Source organism: Canis lupus, chromosome 8 (assembly GCF_048164855.1).
Source record: "Canis lupus baileyi chromosome 8, mCanLup2.hap1, whole genome shotgun sequence".
NCBI lineage: Eukaryota > Metazoa > Chordata > Mammalia > Carnivora > Canidae > Canis > Canis lupus.
The window spans coordinates 51,826,111-51,839,192 of NC_132845.1; the positions used below are offsets into that span (position 1 = coordinate 51,826,111).

The 13,082-nt window shown below is 40.4% G+C and overlaps 1 protein-coding gene across 3 annotated transcripts in view; it reads left to right on the top strand.

The window, feature by feature from the left end:
* The window catches only part of TMC5 (transmembrane channel like 5), a 70,356-nt gene that overhangs the window by 9,777 nt on the left and 47,497 nt on the right, over positions 1-13,082 (top strand). The window lies entirely within an intron of this gene.

The following is a 13,082-nucleotide window of genomic DNA, read 5'->3' on the forward strand; positions in this document are numbered from 1 at the left end:
GATTAAAGTTCCAGTTCATTTGGCAGCCTCTGACTCTTTCTCACATGTTAAGCAAGCTAAAAATCTTAAATTCTTGTTTTAAAAAAATATTTGGGGATCCCTGGATGGCTCAGCAGTTTAGTGCCTGCCTTCGGCCCAGGGCGTGGTCCTAGAGTCCCGGGATTGAGTCCTACATTGGGCTTCCTGCATGGAGCCTGCTTCTTTCTCTGCCTGTGCCTCTGCCTCTCTCTCTCGCTCATGAATAAATAAAATAAAATCTATAAAAACATATATATATATATTTATTTATATTAGAGAGAGCGAGAGAGTGGGGGAAGGAGCAGAGGAGGAGGAGGAGGGAGAGGGAGAGAGAGAATCTCAAGCAGACTACATGCCCATTGCAGAGCCCTACATGGGGGGCCAATCCCATGATTCTGAGATCATGACTTGAGCTGAAACCAAGATTCTGATGCTTAACAGACTGAGCCACCCAGGTGCCCCTCTTTTTGCAGTCATAAAATATAATTACCATTCTTTGGGAATTAAGTAAATGTCTTAAAAATTAAATTATTTTATGAAGGGCAAACATAAAGGACAGGAAGATATACTGACTTAGTTCTATTTGTATTTTCCCATTCTATTCAGAGTTTTGATATTGATCTTTTGCAAACACAGACCTTGTTTTCTGCAGGATCCAAATGTATGGCTATGACTGCACCTGGGTCAAAGGTGGAAATGGTCTCTGAAATGTCCCATGGAGATTAATGCTTAGTAACCAGAGGGTTTTGTTAAATGGGTGATTGAAGGTTTTGCCCTCACATGCTTATTAGACGCTATTTAAATTGCCTTTATTTTCTCGTTCTAAACATTATGCACTGCAGATAAAAGATCCTAAAGCATATATTTGTAGTGGTGTGGATGATGACAGCCAAAGTAATTATTAAGATAACATGGCAACAAAGAGCATGGCAAACAAAATCTATGTCTCTGCTGAAATGTGGGTGTGTTCAAGTGTAGGATGGCTTCCTGCTCTGGTAACTGCTCAGAGATGGGTGATGGCCTTCCCTCTTTGTGTTGGAATTGTTTTTCCAAGATCAAGTGGAATCGAAGCTTCCAGAACTGTGATTACGAAAGCTTTCTTGAAATGAGATGCCTAGGAATGGACTGATTCTTCTTGTAAAATTCTTTTTTTTCTTCCCTTTCTGGAGTTCTTAGAATTACAGACTGGTATTTTGTGTTCGTGTGTTGGGGTGAGGGGGTGCAGTTATATTATTGTATAATGTCTATTGTAATCCAGAATTTAGTCATTTGTGTTCCACCTTCATGATTTTGCCCCTTTTCTTACCACACATACTAATATTTATCTATTATTTTTACCTAACTGATTCATTTTAAAAGGAAACTTACGTCATTTTTGTAAATGGAAAACTTGTATCACTTGCTTATAAATATAGGTGACTATATATGTACATACATACAGGGAAAACCAAACCATGTTATTAAATCCTAGCTAGATTATGCTGAATGAAAGGAGTTAGTCTCAAAGGGCTACATTCTGTGTGATTCCATTTATACATTTTGAAAAATGTGAAGCTAGAAGGACAGAGAATAGATCAGTGGTGGGCAGAGGGTGGTAGGAGGGGTTGATCACAGAAGTGGTGGCATGAGGGCATTTTCGGGTGATGGAGCTGGTCTGTATCCTGGTGGTGGTGGTGGCTATGCATGTGTTCAAACTTGTAGAACTAGATACCAAAGATATTATATTGTACGCTAATTTCAAAAATAAAATAAATCCTAGTGATAAATTGTGGCCTCATGAGGGTTCTGAGCTTGGAGCTTTGTTCTATCTTTGTTGAAAAAGAGACAGTGATGGGACCCCTGGGCAGGCTCAGCGGTTTAGTGCCTGCCTTCGGCTCAGGGAGTGATCCTGGAGTCCCAGGATCAAGTTCCACATCGGGCTCCCTGCATGGAGCCTGCTTTTCCCTCTGACTGTGTCTGGCTCTCTCTGTGTGTGTCTCTCATGAATAAATAAATAAAATCTTAAAAAAGAAAAAGAGACAGTGGCAAATTCAGACAGGTATTAAAGACTAATTAGCACCAGTGGAGACTTTACCTAGCTGTTAGTTAGAAATACTGAATGGGAATTAGGAGGCAAGTACTGATTGCCAGGAGATTTCTTACTATTTTCCACAAGGGAAACGATCCTTTCAAGAATCCCTGAACTAATCCCAAACTCTCAATTTATAAATGGGATATGTTTGTGCCAAAAATGGATGCAGGCATGAAAAAATATGGGTCCTCACCCCATCTTCCCCAGAGTAGTCCATCTAGTCCAGTGTAGGTTTGTTTTTGCCTCCCACTGGTTGAGGGTGTCATCACCATGGTGGACTCTAGGTGATGGATGACATGAATGAAAACTTTGTGGGACAACATTCAGTCATTCATTCAACAAATATTGAGTGCTCTTACATGCTAGGCATGGCGCTAGATGCTGGGGATAGAGTGAGCAAAATAGTATAATTCTTGCCATCACAGAACATTCAGTCTAGTGGAGGACAAATATTGAACAATATAAGCACGTGAAGTAATATATAATTACAAACTGTTAAGTCCGTGGGCTTAAAGGATGGGAATTTATGATAGAGGCTGAGGGAGAACTATTTGCATGTGGAGGAATGAAGGAGACCTTTCTATCAAAGCAGCATTTATTTTTTTATTTTTAATTATTTTTAATTTTTATTTATTCATGACAGACACACACAGAGAGAGGCAGAGATGTAGGCAGAAGGAGAAGCAGGCTCCCTGTGGGGAGCCTAATGTGGGACTCGATCCCAGGACCCGGGATCATGACCTGAGCCAAAGGCAGATGCTCAACCACTGACCCACCCAGGTACCCTCCTATTTGGTTCTTTACCAGTAAAGTGTGTTGATTCTTGATTTTGAGAACGAAGAACAAGGGCAGAAGTAGACAGGGGCCAGCTCATGTACACTTTTCACATCATAGTAAGGAGTTTATTTTTAATTTATTTTTATTTATTAAACATTAAAAAATATTTGAGAGAGAAAGAGAGTGCAAGTAGTGGGAGGGCAGAGGGAGAGGGAAAAGGAGAGAATCTCTAGCAGGCTCCACACCTAGTGCAAAGTTCACTTGAGGGCTGACGCAGAGATCATGACCTGAGCCGAAACCAACAGTTGGACACTCAACCTACCGAGCCACCCAGGTGCCCTTACTTATTATTACTTTTTTTTTGTTAAAGTTTTACTTATTTCAGTAATCTCTAACCCCAATTTGGGGCTTGAACTCATGATCCCATGATCAGGAGTCACATGCTCTTCCAACTGAGCCAGCCAGGTACTCCCATGGTAAAAAGTTGAAATGTTATTCTAGTTTCAGTGGAAAACCATCAAGCAGCATTGGGGTGGAGGTGGGGCGGGTGGTTATGGAGTCTCTCTCTCTGTGTTTTTTTTTAACTCCGGTTTTTCTGGAGCCCTCGGGAAGTGATTTCCTCTGGATAAGCAAGAGAATCCTCTTCACTCTTATCTGTACCCCTAGATTTTGCTTCTCTTTTGTTGCTTGCCACTCTGGTAGAGGAGGTGGGCTGAAAGTTGTCCCATTTGTCAAATGTCTTTGTCAAGATGGAACTGAAAATGTGTTCAGGGCTGTTGGTTTTTCAATTTCCTTTTATTGCTGGGATGAATGTTATGCTCAACGTTTCTTTTTTTTTCTTTTCTATGCTCAACATTTCAGTGATGATTTTATTGTGCTTATTTTGAGGCTTTAAGTAAATGACAGTTCAAAAACTCAATATGCTTTGATTATAGAAAATTTTGATTTATTTTAAAGCTTCTGCAGCTTATTTGGGAACGGAGGGAAAAAAGCCTTCATACATTCAGCTTATTCCAGCATTTTCTCTCCCATTTTCCCCTAGACACTGCTTTAGTGTTTAACTTTTTTTAGAAAATGGGTTTTAACTTTGAAACGACTATGATTTGGAAAAGTTCCTGCTTCCTTTTTTTTTGTCTTTACTATTCTTTTTCTTAAATTTCGATAAAATACATATAATAATTTATCATGCTAACCATTTTTAAGTATACAATTCAGTAGTGTTACATACATTCACATTGTTGTGCAACCCATCTCCAGAACTTTCTCATCTTGCAACACTGAAACTGTATACCCATCAAACACCAAAAACAATTCTCTATTTCCTTCTCCTCCCAGCCCCTAGTAACCACTGTTCTGCCTATTTCTATTTCTGTGAACTTGACTACTCTAGATAACTCCTACAACTGAGTCATAATGTATTTGTCTTTTTGTGACTGGCTTGTTGTACTTAGCATAATGTTCTCAAGATCTACCCATGTTGTAGCAGGTGTGAGAATTTCCTTTTTAAGGCTGAATAATATTTCAATGCATGGATATATCAAATTTTGTTTATCCCTTCATCCATTGATGGGCACAGGTTGCCTCTACCTTTTCACTTTTATGAAAATGCTGCTATGAAAATGGGTGTATGCATATATTTTTTGAGACCCTGCTTTCAATTCTTTCAGATATACCCAGCAGTGAAATTGCTGAATCAGATAGTAATTCTATTTTTAATTTTTAATCTTTTTAAAGATTTATTTATTCATTTTAGAATGGAGAGAGAGAGAGAGAGAATGAGCACACAAGTGAGCAGAGGGGAGGGCCAGAAGGAGAGGGAGAGAGAATCCCAAGCAGACTCAGAGCTGAGCCCAGAGCCTTATGCTGGACTTGATCTCATGATCCTGAGACCACAACCTGAGCTGAAACCAAGAGCTTCTGCTTAACCCACTGAGCCACCAGGCACCCCTCTATTTTTACTTTTTTAAGGAACTGTCATACTGTCTTCTGTAATGGCTGCATCATTTTATATTCCCACCAGTAATGCACAAGGATTGCAGTTTCTCCACATCCTCATCAACATTTGCTGTTTTCTGTTTTTCTGATAGTGGCCATCCTAATAGAAAAGATAAGACAAAAAAAAAAAAAAGATATGACATCCCATTGTGGTTCTGATTTTCATTTCTCCTATGACTAGTGATGTTGAACATCTTCTCATGTGCTTGTTGACTTTTTGTATATCTTTTATAAATAAATGTCCAAGTGCTTTGCTTATTTTTAAAATCTTGTTCTTTGTTGGATTTTTTGTTGTTGTTGAATTGTGGTAGTTCTTTCTATATTCTAGATTTTAACCCTTTATCGATATATGCTTTGTAAATGTTTTCTTTCATTCCATGGATGACTATTCACTCTTTGGATTGTGTCTTTTGATGTATAGAAAGTTTTCATTTTGAAGTAGGCCAGTTGATCTATTTCTATTTTAGTTGCCTGTGCTTTTAGTGTCATATCCAAGAAGTCATTGCCAAGTCCAATGACATGAAGACTCTTTTCTAAGAGTCTTACAGTTTTAGGTCCTACTTTTAGGTCATTGATCCATTTTGAGCTGATTTTTGTATGGTACAAGATAAGAGTCCAACTTCATTCTTTTGCATGTGGTTCTCCAGTTTCTCAAACACCATTTGTTAAAAGGACTGTCCTAAAAAGAAAGAAAGAAAGAAAGAAAGGAAGGAAGGAAAGAAAGGACTGTCCTTTCCTCATTGAATGATTTTGGTACCTTTGTCAGAAATCATTTGACTTTATATGCAAGGGTTTATTTCCAGGATTTCCATTTTATTCCATTAGTCCATGTGTCTGTCTTTAAAACATTTAATTAATTAATTAGTTAATTAATTAATTAATGGAGCAGGTGGAGGGACAGAGGAGAGGGAAAGAGAGAATCTCAAGCACTCTGTGCTGAGCACCAAGCCCAATGTAAGGCTCAATCCCACAACCCTGAGATCATTATATGAGCTGAAATCAAGAGTCAAATGCTTAATTTACTGAGCCACCCAGGTACCCCTATGTGTCTATCTTTATGCCTACCCCTGCCTCCTTTTTATTCAGCCTGTTTGCTGTTTTCCTTCCTGCGAAGAAGGCTTCTTTTCACTTGGATCAGAGTTGTGTGGTTTTATTTTCTATCTTTAATAGAGGGGAAAATGTGCCCCTATTTCCCTTTCTGCTTGAGCAATCTTCATTGGTTGTTCCAAATATGTAAGTAATTAAATGAGTAAATTAAAAAGTGAAAAAGTCTGTCTGCATGGGAGGTGGTCAAATGTAGTAGTTAAGGAACTTATATTCAGATCCTTGTCCCCATTCACTATCTGTGAGAACTCAGAGGAGTTACTAAGTATTTCTGATCCTTAATTTCGCATCTATAAGATGAGAGCATGGCCAGTCTCCACACTGAATCAAGTGAAGACTAAGCAGGAGCAAACATATACATCGTTCTGCTCGCTGCCTGGCTCGGGATAATAGTAAGAATTATAATGTCTCAGTTCACATTTTCTTACTTTGTTTTTTTTATTTTTTTTTTAATTTTTATTTATTTATGATAGTCACAGAGAGAGAGAGAGAGAGGCAGAGACATAGGCAGAGGGAGAAGCAGGCTCCATGCACCGGGAGCCTGATGTGGGATTCGATCCCGGGTCTCCAGGATCGCGCCCTGGGCCAAAGGCAGGCGCCAAACCGCTGCGCCACCCAGGGATCCCCACATTTTCTTACTTTGTCCACTTCACTTCTTCACTTAGCTTTCGCTTTCACAAAATGTCACGAAGTCTCCTTTGGCTCTGCATCTTTTTTCTTTTTTTCCTATGATTTTTTTCTTCACATAGTTGACTTGGAGAATGTTCATTGAGGCCAGTTATTTCCCCAAAGGGAAAAACCCTTTTAGATCTTTCTGCATTAATATCAGTTTAACTTGGCTGTTCTGAAACACAGAAGTGGGATGGTGGGAGTAGTGATTTTGTCCCCAGCAGACATTTGGTAATGCCTGGGACATTTCTGGTTGTCAGACCTTGGGGGAAGTGCTACTAGCACCAAGAAGGTAGAGACCAGGGGTGCTACTGAACATCCCACCATGCCCAGGACAGCTGCCCGGCAAAAAGAATTCTCTGGCCTCCGATGGGAACAGTGGTGAGATGGACAAAACCTCATTTAACTGAGGTGGGGCAGCCCGGATGGCTCAGTGGTTTAGCGCTGCCTTCAGCCCAGGGCATGATCCTGGAGACCTGGGATCGAGTCCCATGTCGGGCTTCCTGCATGGAGCCTGCTTCTCCTAATGTTCGTGTCTCTGCCTCTCTGCATCTCTCTGTGTCTCTCATGAATAAATGAATAAAATCTTAAAAAAAAATAATACTGAGTCAATTCCTGTCATCCTTGCTTATTTTTTTTAAAGATTTTATTTATTTATTCATGAGACAGAGAGAGAGAGAGAGAGGCAGAGACAGAGACACAGGCAGAGGGAGAAGCAGGCTCCATGCAGGGAGCCCGACGCGGGACTCTATCCTGGGTCTCCAGGATCACGACTGGAGCCAAAAGCAGATGCTTAACTGCTGAGCCACCCAGGCATCCCCCTTGCTTTTCCTTATTAGTATCTTGCACTTGACTTTTGCAAGCTGCATATGGGACTGACTTGTACTCTAGGGAAAGTAAGAAAGACCAGTTTGGGGAATATTCCTGGTTGTCTTTCTGGGGTGACAATGTGCAAGTGAAAAGACTACCTAGGGCAGCCCAGGTGACTCAGCGGTTTAGCGCTGCCTTCAGTCCAGGGCATGATCCTGGAGACCCGGGATTGAGTCTTATGCTGGGCTCCCCGCATGGAACCTGCTTCTCCCTCTGCCTGCGTGTCTCTCTCTCTCTCTCTCTCTCTCTCTCTCATGAATAAATAAATAAATAAAATCTTAAAAAAAAAAAAAACCTACCTACCACCATTGGAAATTGGTGTAACTATTTGGGGACCATCTCTAGTGAAATTGAAAACACTCAAGCCAAATGGATAGTGGCTCTTTGGAACTAGTTACAAATTTCTACAGGATTATTTTGGTAATTTTGACTGTAGGTCTTTTTTTCTAAAGATTTTATTTATTTATTCATCACAGAGAGAGAGAGAGAGAGAGAGAGAGAGAGGCAGAGACATAGGCAGAGGGAGAAGCAGGCTCCATGCAGGGATCCCGATGTGGGACTCGATCCTGGGACCCTGGGATTACTCCCTGAGCCAAAGGCAGATGCTAAACCACTGAGCAACCCAGGCGCCCTGACTGTAGGTCTTAATATGCATGTATCTTATATCATTTGTTGGAATGTAGCTGGCACACTACGTATCAGCACATCTGATTTCACTTAGGTTCAAAGGTTTTCCCTGTCACTTGTTGGCATGACAAAGTTCACTTCTTCATTTATTTTTTTAATTTTTAAAAATATTTTATTTATTTATTAGAGAGAGAGAGAGAGAGAGAGAGAGAGAATGAGACCAAGTGGCAGGAGGGGTAGAGGGAGAGGGAGGAGCAGACTTCCCCAATGAGCAGGGTTCCCAGCGTGGGGCTCAATCCTAGACCCCAGGATTGTGACCTAAGCCAAAGGCAGGTGCTTAACTAACGAGCCACCCAAATGCCCCGAAAGTTCACCTTTTTAAAAGATAAAAGGTACAGCTGAAATTAAAATTTGTGACCTGGCTTCTCCTCTTATGGGATGTTGTTCTGCATTTGGTGCTGTTTTACAAGGCCATGACTTCTCTCTCCTTTTCTTTTGGGTAATAACTGGCCTCAATGAACATAATTAACCTTTGCACCTTTATGACTGCATGGCCACAATTCTAGCCTGGCCCTGGGCCTGGGGCAAGAGAGAAGAAAAAAAAAAAGATTAGAGAGAGAGGCCATATATAGCCAGCTGTCTTCTGCTGCTATGTGTAGATGTCAAGCATTCTTTTTGATAGCTCCATAATATTCTTTTATGCAGATGTGCTGTCACTGATTTGGCCCATCCTTTGTTCATGGTTTCTGGATTGTTTCCAATTCTTTTTGTCATTACCCGCAAAAGTTGGCCTGACAACCCTCGTGCCTCCACATCCCTGTGATTTGTGAGGCCACTCTGGTGGCTGCAGAACCAAGCTTATAGGTGGCTTGCCTTGGCTTATGTTGTCTTAAGTCTGAGAAGCCTAAGAAGTGGCTGATATTCAGATAAGTGGCCTGAATGAGACCTCATCAGGGGATGTAATTTATCCCCTGAACATTCCTAGACTTGCTGAATGACAAATACAGGATTGTTCCGATCACCCATTCAAACTAGGAGCCTTGAAAGATCAAACAGGGAGTCTACAATGAACAGATTTAGAGGGCATATAATTTCTTGGGAATGTGATTGAAAACTACTGAAACTGTGAAGTGGGAAACCTAAATGGGATGTCCAGGATAAGACGGAAGTCAATGGGATGTCAAAAGGAAGACTCAGAATAGATAGCTCAATAGCCCTTATTGGGAAGTTAATAGAGCAATACAATTTGGAAGGAAAAAAAATATTTCATATCCTCTGTACTTTTCCAAGGCGCAAAGCAGAAGTATTCTTTTTTTTTTTTGTTTGTTTGTTTGTTTGTTTTGTTTTTTTTAGAAGTATTCTTTTGAAAGGGCGGGACATTTGTTTCTCTAAGAGTTAAGAGGAAACTGAGTGAGGTTCTCAGAAGATCACTCCCACTTCATCTGACAATTAATACAAGACTATTTTCTTGTGGTTATTTCCTCCTTCCTCCTCTTTTCTAATCCTTTTCTGTGGGCTTAGTTTTTGTTTGTTTAGGAATTTGTCCCAGTGCGGATGGTAATGGTTAGAGCACCATTTGTGCCTGGGCTGTGAAAAAGATGTGGAGTATATAAGCTCCTGTCAGATGATGCCAGTGGAACAGAGAACTGCACCAACAAACTTGGAACTAATTGTTGGCTGATCACAAATGAAACCTATCATCTATCTATAATCTTCTATGAATATATAATATGTTGTTTAACTCATAAAATTTCTTTCTTATGAGAAGCTATTTTGAGTTGGTAGAGGTGGGCTGTGCTCTAAATAGTCAGGCAGAAACCCAGGCTGATGAATGGGTTCCCATCTGAAATGACACTCACTGCCATTGCAGGAAGAAAAATGAAGCTAGAAGGTTGTGTTTTGGCTCTTAAATGCTTTGGCTTAGAAGTGACACAATCATTATGCTCACAAACCATTGGTCAGAAATAATCCTATGCTGCTGCCTTTCTGCAAGGGGGATGCTGATCTCACAGTGACCTGGAGGGAACTCCAGGGTCTCTTCCCCTATCTACCCCTGCAACTTGGCCTGGATTTGCTAGAGCTTCATGAACTTTTTGCTGGTGACCTTGAGCCTTGACCTTGAATGGTTATCCTATCCCTTTGGAAACATTCTTATGGTATATTCTTTTCAAAAATTCATCCTGGGAAAAAGTGTGGCCCTCTTAAAAAACTAGTATACTTCCTCTTTTTCACAAGTAGTATTAGATAGCTCATCATGATTCTCTTTCAGTCTGGGCTAATAAGCTCATAGTGGGGTAGCTGGGTGGCTCAGTTGGTTAAACATCCAACTCTCGATTTCAGCTCAGGTCATGATCTCAGGATCATAAGACAGAGTCTGGAGTTGGGCTCCCTGCTCAGTGGGGAGTCTGCTGAAGGTTCTCTCTCTCCCTCTCCCTCTGCCCCTCCCCTCATGCTCCCTGTCTCTGTCTCAAATAAGTAAATAAATCCTAAAAAAAGAAGAAGCAGCAGCTCACAGTCAAATTTAGTTCTTGTGTAAAATCACTATGTCAACCTAGGAATTATGCAGAATTGCACCTCTCTCTACTTTATCATAAGTATAACATTGTCTATTTTTTAATCATGCCCTGGGAATTGTCCACCAATTCCCTTCTTTTTTGGAACTTGCCAGAGTTTATACTACACATAAATACAGATAATGGTAAATAAAAGCTTCTTTTTGGTGAACACTTCCTAGGTATCAACTACTTTATGTGCCTTATCTTCTTCATTCTTTACAACAGCCTAATGAGATATTGTCAGGATTGGATGGGTGAGGAAAAAGGCTCAGAGAGGTTGTTAAGTGGCTTGCCCAGGTCCCCACAGCCAGCAGAGGGAAACTGAATTCAGTTATACCCGATGCCAAGGGCTGGCTTCTAACCACTTTCATTTTACAGCAGCACATATAGATGATTTAATTCAGATAACGTGTCCTGTTCTTACCTAGCTTTTGCTTTCATTAATTCAGATTTTCTGTGATATACATATAAGAAAATTGGGAATCTTTGTGAGCCAGAACCATTCTTTTTTTCAATTGTTATATAGTCCCTTGGGGGAAATAGAGGGTTTTGTGTTAGGACTTCTGGTTTAGGTCTTTTTCATTTTCAATTTCTTTTTAAAATTCAGGACAAATATATTTACAGGGATGTGCACAATTCTTAAGTGTATATGATGAATTTTCACACACATATGTATATCTCTCTCTCACACACACACACACACACACACACGTAACCATCACCCATGCATTCCAGTACCCATAGGCCCCCCTCATGTCATTTCCCATCTCTTCCTTTCCCCAAAGTAATCACTATCCTGACTTCTAGCACCATTTACTAATTTGCCTGTTCTTGAACTTTGTATAAATGTTATTCTGTCTATACACTTTTGTATCTAACTCTTGCAATCATTGTTTTATTTGTGAACTGCATCCATGTCTTGCAAGTAGCTGAAGGTCAGTCTTTGTTATATCTGTGTAGTATTTCATTGTATGACTATACTACAGTTGATTGATGTCTGCTGTTGAAGGCCATTTGGTTGTTTCCAATTTCTGGCATTTATAGAAAAAAATCTGCTGAGAATGCTCTTATTGCCTTTTGGAGGACATACTTGTTTCTCTTAGGTTGGTATTGTTGTACCAGGTTCCATTTTCTCAACTTGGAAAGGCATCATTTTTTTTTAAGATTTTATTTATTTATTCATGAGAGACAGAGAGAGAGAGAGAGAGAGAGAGAGAGAGAGAGAGGCAGAGGAGAAGCAGGCTCCATGCAGGGAACCTGACATGGGACTCGATCCCGGGTCTCCAGGATCACGATCTGGGCTGCAGGTGGTGCTAAACCGCTGCGCCACCAGGGCTGCCCTGAAAGGCATCATTTAGCTTCTTAGACATAATAGCTGGGATTTTGGTAGGCCATGGGGAAATCCTAGATCATAAATGTATTCACTTGTAGTCTTAAATATAAGCAAATGAATGGGTTCGTATTCCAAGTCATCAGAAAAAATTTGCATTATCATTTCGTTTCGTTTCGTTTTCATGGCACTCTCAGTTTCTGTAGATGTGTGTGTGTGTGTGTGTGTGTGTGTGTGTGTGTGTGTAGATTTTTCTGTTTGCCAAACTGGACATGTTAGTCAGAATCCTCTTTCATTTGCAAATGACAGAAACCCAACTTAAACAAACTTAAGTCTAAAGGGAATGTAATGATTCAGGTATCCAGTGGTCAGCTGCTTTCAGACATGGGTGGATTCAAGTGCTTGAACACTGTCATCAACATCTGATCTTTTGGTTTATCTCTGACTCTTATCTCTTCCCTGTTGATATCACTCTCAAACAGCCTCCTCCACTGGTGACCACTGCAGCTTCAGTCTTAATAACTTCCTCATTCCAAGTTCAGCCATAATAGAGCTTCTCTCTTCCCAAAATTTCTGATAAAATTCCCAGAATTTCCTGGCTCTGACTGGGTTATGTACCCTGGCCCAATCACTGTGGGTAGAAAGAATTCTGCTTAGGTCATATATCCGCACCTGGCACATGTGAATTGAGAGGAGAAGAGGTATTACTCAAGGAAAAGTGCTATCACAAAAGAGAAATGATTGCTGGGCAAGGACAAAATAATAAACAATCAGCCTCCATTATGTTGAGGAATATGGAACTGAGTTGGCAAATAAACATTCTAAGGCGACAGTTAGTGACAGAAGGTTAATTCTTCAGCTCTGATTACTCAACAAAGAGTCTAACCCTTTTCATTTGTGTAGAGGTAAACTTGTAAACATCGGGTGAACTTTAAAAATGGTCTACTTCCTGCTTTCAGAGACCTCAACACTTTATCTAATCACACTGCCCTGAAACTTGGAGGTATTTTTGTCTTCATTTCCTTGCCTTTCACCCTTCCCATATTTGGTTAGTCCACAAATCCTT